The sequence below is a fragment of the Heteronotia binoei genome, chromosome 21, assembly GCF_032191835.1.
Source record: "Heteronotia binoei isolate CCM8104 ecotype False Entrance Well chromosome 21, APGP_CSIRO_Hbin_v1, whole genome shotgun sequence".
Classification (NCBI taxonomy): Eukaryota; Metazoa; Chordata; class Lepidosauria; order Squamata; family Gekkonidae; genus Heteronotia; species Heteronotia binoei.
In genome coordinates this window covers 77,449,647-77,455,646 of record NC_083243.1, presented here as the reverse complement: position 1 = coordinate 77,455,646, position 6,000 = coordinate 77,449,647, and positions in this window count along the sequence as shown.

Sequence of the window (6,000 nt, the reverse complement as noted above, 5' to 3'; positions counted from 1 at the left end):
TCATATTTGTGAACAGGTTGATTTAAGTAGGTTTGGGCATGCCTATTGCTGATCTTGAGCCAGACATTCTGAAGTGTGAAGTCAAATGGACCTCAGAAAGCATAACTAACAACAAAGTGAGCAGAGATGATGGTATCCCAGTTGAGCTATTCAAAGTCCTAAAAGATGATGCTGTTAAAGTGACATTTGTTGACATTATGTCAACAAATCTGGAAAATGCAACAGCGGCCACAGGATTGGAAAAGATCAGTTTATATTCCAATCCCAAAGAAGGATAATGCCAAAGAATGTTCAAACTATCACACCATTGCACTCATTTCACATGCCAGCAAGGTCATGTTAAAGATCCTACAAGCTAGGCTTCAGCAGTATGTCAAGCGGGAACTACCAGAAGTTCAAGCTGGGTTTCAGAGAGGTAGAGGAACTAAAGATCAAATTTCCAACACTCACTGGATTATGGAGAAAACACGGGAGTATCAGAAAAAATCTATTTCTGTTTCATTAACTATGCTAAAGCCTTTGATTGTGTGGATCACAACAAACTGTGGTAAGTCCTTAAAGAGATGGGAGTACCAGACCACCTCACATGTCTCCTGAGAAACCTGTATAAGGGTCAAGAAGCAACTGTCAGCACGGGATATAGAACAACTGATTGGTTTAGAATAGGAAAAGGAGTTCGACAAGGATGTATATTGTCACCCTGCTTATTTAATTTATATGCAGATTACATCATGCAGAATGCTGGCCTGAAGCACAAGCTGGAATTAAGATTGCTGGGAAAAACATCAACAACCTCAGATATGCAGATGATAGCACTCTAATGGCAGAAAGTGAGGAGGACCTAAAGAACCTCTTGTTGAGTGTGAAAGAAGAGAGCACAAAAGTACGCTTGAAACTCAACATCAAAAAAACTAAGATCATGGCATCCGGCCCCATCACACCTTGACAAATAGAAGGGGAAGACATGGAAGTAGTGACAGACTTCACATTTCTGGGATCCAGATGGTGACTGTAGCCATGAAATGAAAAGATGTTTGCTCCTTGGGAGGACAGCTATAGCGAACCTGGGCAGTATAATAAAAAGTAGAGACATCACCCTGCCAACAAAAGTCTGTATAGTCAAAGCGATGGTATTCCCAGTAGTCATGTATGGCTGTGAGAGCTGGACCATAAGGAAGGCCGAGTGCAGAAGAATAGATGCTTTTGAGCTGTGGTGCTGGAGAAGAATCTTGAGAGTCCCTTGGACTGCAAGAAGATCAAATCAGTCAGTCCTAAGGGAAATGAACCCAGACTGTTCCCTGTAAGGTCAGATGCTGAAGCTGAAGCTCGAATACTTTAGCCACCAAATGAGAAAGGAGCACTCCCTGGAGATCCTGATGCTGGGAAAGACAAGGCAAAAGAAGAAGGGGACGGCAAAAGATGAGATGGCTGGACAGTGTTACTGATGTAACAAACATGAATTTGAGCAGACTTTAGAGGATGGTGGAAGACAGGAGGGCCTGGTGTGACTTTGTCCATGGGGTCGCAAGGAGTCGGACTTGTTTGTTGTGAGCCGCCCTGAGCCACTCGTGGGAAGGGCGGGATATAAATCCCGGAATAAATAAAATAAAAATAAATAAATAAATAAATAAGACTCTGCGACTGAACAACAACAAAAAATCTCTTAGGCTCAGGTTGTGTTCAAAACAAAAAGCAAAAAACACTTTTACCACACTGGGTCATTTTGTAGAAAAATAGGTGGTGGAGCTCATCCAGGGATTGTTATGCAGCTGCGAATACTATTCAATGGACAAGGAGGTAGAACTCTAAGAAGGAAGAGATGGAATTCTCAGAAAGGTTCAGCTGTGCTTCTGTGAGCTCCCACTGAATCTGTGGACTGATCCCTTTTCTATCATTAGGCTCAGGCTGTTGGCACTATTCAGGATACAGTTCAGCACAGAAGTACATCAAATGCACAGGATTATTTAGATGAAGTTAGGATACTGAGCCACTTTGCACAGCAGTTATATGTAATGCAGCTGTGTTGGTTGTAGGGTGGTATTTCCTACCATAAATGCATTACAAATGAAGGGTAGTTATGTGTTAATGTGCAGTCAATTGGGGTTCCTCTATACTTATTTTGGCATGCACATCTTCCCACCATACTTGATGCTTACTCCTGGCCTTAATTTTGGTGTAGCCATATTAGTCTGTCTGTAGCAGTGGCAGAGTCCAATATCTGAAGAACTGAGCAGTGACTCACGAAAGCTCATACCTTGCAACAAATTTTGTTAGACTTCAAGGTGCTACTGGACTCTTTGTTCTTTTCTGCTGTGGGAAATATGATTGCCATAAGAATTGTGCGCCAGCTTTTGAAAGGCTAAATGGTAGACTTAACTGCTTGTGAAGATTTGCCTTATTCTGCCACATTTGTCAAGTATTTATTGTTTCTGTAGCCACAGCACGCGGTATTTGATGTGCCCTTCCCCAATTTAGAACTTGTATTGCATATTGATATATATATTCTCCATTCAAGCTGACGATAGCAGAACTTGCCCCCTACTTTAAAGGTCTCCTCACATAAAAATCAGCTTGACTTGTAGCTCATTGTTACATCACATGGTGAGATACAACCTCCTCATGGAGGTTTTTCTTCACTTTGGCTTTCAAATGGTGGCAGAGTTTTGTGTTTGTTTGTCTTTTACATTCACAAGATATTGTCCACTTTTTAAGCTTTTCTCATCCTTCATATGTTCTTTCTGAAATCTGATTTGGTCTATCATTCCAAAAGAATACAGTAGAAAGTTAAGCTGTCTGGATAGTAAAGGGAGCATTCTTGAAGGTCCCATGCACATCCATGACATTTTCTTTCCTCACCCTTTGAAGCCACCATCTCCACTTCCACACCACTAGAGGTTTTAAAAAATCATTAATTGCTATTGCACATTAGTGCTATAATGTCATAACAGCCTACTGCTGTGGGCTACTATTTGAATTCCCAGACTTCATTTTTTTAAAAAAGTCTGTAACCCTTTTCATGATGGACTCCACAACAAAAAAGAACATTAAAAATAAAATAATAAAAGCTGAAGGAACTTGTGTACAGTAGCAATAAACTGTTGTAACATTGTGCATTATAGCAATTACAAAGCTTTTGGTGACAAAGTGGAGCGGGGGATGCAGGGAAAATGGCAGTTGATGGAAGAATGTGTACATGAAACTCCAGCATGGATGCTTTATTGCCAGTGCAAATGCCTCTGCATTTGCAGCGGTAATGACCAGGAATGGAGATACTTCACCATGTGGCGGCTGCCACAATAATTATTCCCCTTTTTAAATTGAAGAATTTGCTTGGCCTTGGAAACAACAAGCCTAGCAGCTAATCCTGTCTGACTAGCTATTATCCTGATTTTTTTTTTTAGCTCTGTCTACTGGGTGCTGCAGTCCTAAGCTCTGCTCACGATCTGAGTTCGATCCCGGCAGAAGCAGGGTTCAGGTAGCCGGCTCCAGATTGACTCAGCCTTCAATCCTTCCGAGGTGAGTAAAATGAGTACCCAGCTTGCTGGGGGGAAAGTGTAGATGAAGGCAATGGCAAACCGCCCTATAAAAAATTTGCCGTGAAAATGTCGTGATGCGACATCACCCCAGAGTCAGAAACGACTGGAGTTTGCACAGGGGACTACCTTTACTTTTTTTACTAGGTGCACATTCATATATCTAACAGTCTTCTATCAGAGAATTCTACCACTGTAAGGAACTGCAAGATATCAGGAGGATATTAGTATGAGGCAATATACATAGTGTGCATTTTTGAACAATTGCATCAGTTAATGGGAGGAGTTTCTCAGATCTCTTTACACCAACATTGCTCTTTTTAGAGATGCAGCGTGCATTTCACAGTAGCACAGGAAAGGACTATTGTGCTTTTAAAGGATTGAAACCATATATTAAAGAATTGTCTCACCAGCTTTATGGCCATCTCAGGACAGAAATATTACTGGCTTAGCTAGTCAGGCAACTTTTTCTTTGGAAAAGCCAAACCCTCTTCTGGATCTTCGTGAGCCTTGTGAGCTCACCATGTCTGTCAGCTATTTGCAAGAAGCCAAGGTGTGACTCCACTATAATCAGGGTGTTACCTCAAGCTGTGTGGGTTTTGAATAATCATTTATTTAATTACAAAATAAATGAATTTATTTAATTACAAAAGAAATGAAGCCCTACATGGGGCTGCCCTTAACTCAAATTCAGAGGCTGCAACTGGTGCAAAATGCAACAGCCAGGTTGTTAATGGAGCTGCCTGTACGGGTGCACATTCAACCTGTGCTGGAAACACTGCACTGGTTGCCTGTGGCCTTCCGTATTCGCTTCAAGGTGCTGGACATAACCTTTAAAGCCCTATATGGCCTGGGACCTGCCTACCGTCAGGACCCCCTCTCCCCACATGTGCCCCAGAGAGCACTCTGTTCAGGGTCTCAAAACCTCCTTAAGATCCCTGGACCGAAAGAGGCTTGACTGTCCAGTACTAGAGCCACAGCGTTCTCAGTAATAGCCCCTGCTTTGTGGATCACTCTCCCCGAAGACATCAGGGCCCTGCAGGACATGCCAAAGTTCCGCGGGGCCTGTAAAACCGAATTATTTAAACTTGCTTTTAACAGTTGAAGGGAGGTGGCTATTACTCCACAGCACTGACAATCCCGCTGAATTTTATACTGAAACAACAACATCAGAGGAATTAGAAATGTACATCTTGGTTTTAGGATTGTAAATTGTATGAATGATCTTATTATGTATCTTGTTTTTAATGTTTATGTGGTTTAATCTGTTGTTGTTCGCTGCCCTGAGCCTATTAGGGGAGGGCGGGATATAAATTTGATAAAATAAAATAAAAAATAAAGATGACACTTATTCTGTACTAGACCTTTAATCCTGGTTCAGCCCTGTTCCTAAACTGACATTCTACACTTGAATCATGGAATCATAGAAACCAACTCTATGAGTTTATGATTCTGTTATTCTAGTATAGAAAATTAGTTTGCGAACAGGGCTAAAACAGGATTAAAGTTCTAGTGCAGAATTGGCCTAAGTGTTTATATATTTTCAAAAAAACAGATGATGGATTTGCATAGGTCACATCTCATATTTATTCTATTGAAGAAGTACATTTCTTACATTATGTATGTGATTCCTAATTTGGAAGAATTGTTCTCATGGCCAAAGCAGCTCCTATCTGAAAGAATATCAGTAATATAAAGGCTATTTAAAATTATCTCCTAATACTGCAGTAATCCTGGGTCAACAATGCACTAATATAGCATGAGCTGTTAAAATCTGCTATGATCATCCTTTGTCATTCACAGGTGAATTCCAGTAAATATTATACAACAATTCCAAGTTGCCAAGTTTGCCAATGATATAAAATTATTAAGTTCAGTGTCAGCAAGAATGCTGGAACAACACCCCCACCCCACCTTTATGTATATGCTGATGGGGCTGACCTAGCTGAAGATGAAAAAAGACCTTGGGAGACCTTGAGGGGGCTTACAATAAAAACTACAGTATAAAAAAACAAGCCATTTAAAAACCCCAGCCCATTAGATATAAGCAGCCATAGTGGAGTCAGGCGCTTTCACTCATTGGATAATGCACTTTCAATGCATTTTTGCAACTGGATGCAAATTGAATGTTTGACTATTTTTTTTCCCTGCACAGTACCCAGCTATGGGGATCCATTAATTAATTTCCTGGTCAGCAGTGACACAGCACCATATGGCGAGGAAAAGGAAAGGTCTCCTGTGCAAGCACCAGTCGTTTCCGACTCTGGGGTGACGTTGCTTTCACAACGTTTTCACGGTAGACTTTTTACGGGGTGATTTGCCATTGCCTTCCCCGGTCATCTACACTTTCCCCCCAGCAAGCTGGGTACTCATTCTACGGACCTCGGAAGGATGGAAGGCTGAGTCAACCTCAAGCCGGCTACCTGAAAACCCAGCTACCGCTGGGGATCGAACTCAGGTCCTGAGC